The following is a 2,881-nucleotide window of genomic DNA, read 5'->3' as shown; positions in this document are numbered from 1 at the left end:
TTATAAATATATTCCTAATATTAAAATTGAAAATTATTTGTGCAAATTATTAAAACACTGTAAACAAAATGCCTGTTTGCCCTTGCAATGCGCACAATAAGTCTTAACCCTTTTCGCTTTATTGGCTGCATATGCCTTGCCATTTTTTTAGTTAATTCTTTGTAGCAATTCTTGTACCGTTTACGAGAGTTCCTGGCCGATTCTTCAAATAATTTCAGCATATGCTTATTTGATGGAGTATGACGCTGATCTTGTTCTTTTGATAAAAGATTATTTATCAATGATTATACTCTGAATTTTAATATATTCAAATTTTTTCTCCCCTATCTTCTACGTATGTACCACGCATTTGCAAGGAAAGTTTCGCAAATTAATTGTATCACTATTTTTCGATACGATTTGATCAGAATGGTATGAATGGTGAATACAGCTTCGGGCTTTATTTAACCATTTGTTGCCTGTATAAATTTACATTGATGATCGTTCAAAGTTGTCAGCATACTAGTATTTTATTTTTTCATTTTAAAAATTTCATTTCGCTGCGATTTTCCAAGCTTATCGATTCACCAGGTTTTTGTTTGTGTCTAGCCTGACGTGGTAAGTTTTTCCGGAAATTTTTACTGTACCACCCAAAAATGTTGTATTATCCAATAGATGTTTACCTAAAGCAACACTAGTGTAAAAACTATCAATAAATAGTGTGCGCTCCTCAAATAAAAAACCATTACGTAATCCCATTACCACATCTTGAGAATAACATATTTCGATTACTGTACCGTTTTTACCGGCATTAAATTTCGACATTATATGTGAAGCCTTCCGGTAAACATAATTTATACAAGTTTTGGCCATACTTGTGTCGCTTGCCTGGAATATATTGACAGAAACCTAGACGTCCTCTCCACGGAACCATACTCTCATTGATAACAATTTTTGGTCCAGGTCTAATTGAACTTTTGAAAGTATGCACAATTGCTTCTACGATGTCACGAATGTTATATAATTGGTCTGGAGTGGCTCTGGTATTATCCGCGAAATGTAAATACTTTAGTATAGATAAGTGCAGATCAATGTTTTTTCATCAAAAGCGCTAATTATTTTCGAAAACTGCACTGTGTTTTTTTAAATCTATAATGCCCGAATTTTGTTGCGAGTTACAATTAGTGTTTAGGAAGATTCAATTTCTGAGGAGGTGACAAATCATGTGTCCAAAAATAAAAAATGAAAACATAACCTGAAAGATATTAGCTGCCCTGTAAAATATATTAAATTTGAATAATATTGTATTTTCGTTTGGTAGAATTTGCGTGGCATATACAACAAAAAAGCATATCTCGTGTTATGTTGAAAAATCGTTGAAGAGTTAATTTTTTTGTATTAATTTATAAATCTTATATTATTTACTTACATGTGCTACTATGTGAATATAATTTTATTCATTCATGAGTTTCTTGTTGAGCAAAAATAAATCCATAAAATATGTGCGTTGGTAAATCAGTTCAAGTACAGTTTGCCAAAAATTATGTATTGTAATGGTAAAGTGTCGGTAGTTTTCTTGAATTTAGATTTTTTTCGAAATCAATATGTGTGGTCTTTGTATATGTAAAATTTGTTAAATGTGTATAACAATTGTGCCTAAATTTTTATTATTGAATGCAAACAAATTTGAAAATATTAACAGAAAATAAACAATAGATTATAGCGATACTGAAGTTATAAATATAAGTTTTTAAAGAAAAGATAATGGACTATTGAATTAAAGAAAGAGCACTATTATTGATTATACCACGGCAGTTATAAAATCAATTTATATATATAATTAACTTAATAGATCAGCAATTACTAAAATATGTTTAATACTAATAACGACTGATGATATAATAATATCAAGTTGTGATTCTTGCGAAATTGCGATTGCAACCACATAAAAACAATTAAGAAGTGAAATATATTAAATATTTATTATATGATAGATTAAATAATCTATTATTTCAATATGAAAGATGGTATCAATATGGTAGAAAGCAAATGATGCATACGTCTGCATGTAATAACATGGGACTAAGACATGTCATGGAAGTATTTATTGGATCAGGCAAATACATAATACGAGGAGATGTATGATATACTGCATTTTCTGTACATTTTTGATAAAATATACTTAACTATAATTTATATATCAAATAAGGTGTGGATAAGATCGCTACTGATGAAGATAATTAAAATTTTGTTGAATTGGTTCAAAAGTCACACATTTTCTTGTGCGACTATGTAAAGAGGAATTTGATTTATGAATGCTTTCTGTGACGTCAATTATTTAATTGCTTTGATGTGCCAGACTATTTGAAACATCCTTTCTGTATGCAATCTTACCAAGCGTGATTGTGAAAATAGTTTTGAACCAAATAGGAAGTCAGCTTCCATCAACAGCAGAGAATTTTGTAGATCAACACAATGTGTTCAATAAAATGGCAGTCTTAGTTTCATCGATGGAAAAATTCTCACAAATCCAATGGTTTTGAGGTATTTCACAATAAATAGTAGTACCTCAAAGATATTTGATCTTTCATGAGGAGGACTCCTGAACTATAGATCAAATGGTATAATTTATTGACGAACGAAAATATTCCAATACTTACAGAAATTATTCAAGGTGGAAATTGATTTGTTCAATTTAATTGTGATTACGACAATCTTCAGACTTACACCTGATCAAGTTCAAGCTCCTTTTCAAGCTTCACAAAATTATTTCTAATATATATCACCAAATTTGTTACATTTATATATGAAGGAAATCGAGACATATCATGCATCATGGATTTTATATAAAGAAAAGTCTGATTCAATAAAATCGATTCGTACCCACTCTGTGATATTTCAA

This window comes from Ctenocephalides felis, unplaced genomic scaffold (assembly GCF_003426905.1).
Source record: "Ctenocephalides felis isolate EL2017-DRISC unplaced genomic scaffold, ASM342690v1 CF-g0.4_SCAFFOLD_03265, whole genome shotgun sequence".
NCBI classification, from domain to species: Eukaryota; Metazoa; Arthropoda; class Insecta; order Siphonaptera; family Pulicidae; genus Ctenocephalides; species Ctenocephalides felis.
The sequence above is the reverse complement of the archived record's forward strand: the minus strand, read 5'-3'. Positions refer to the sequence as shown.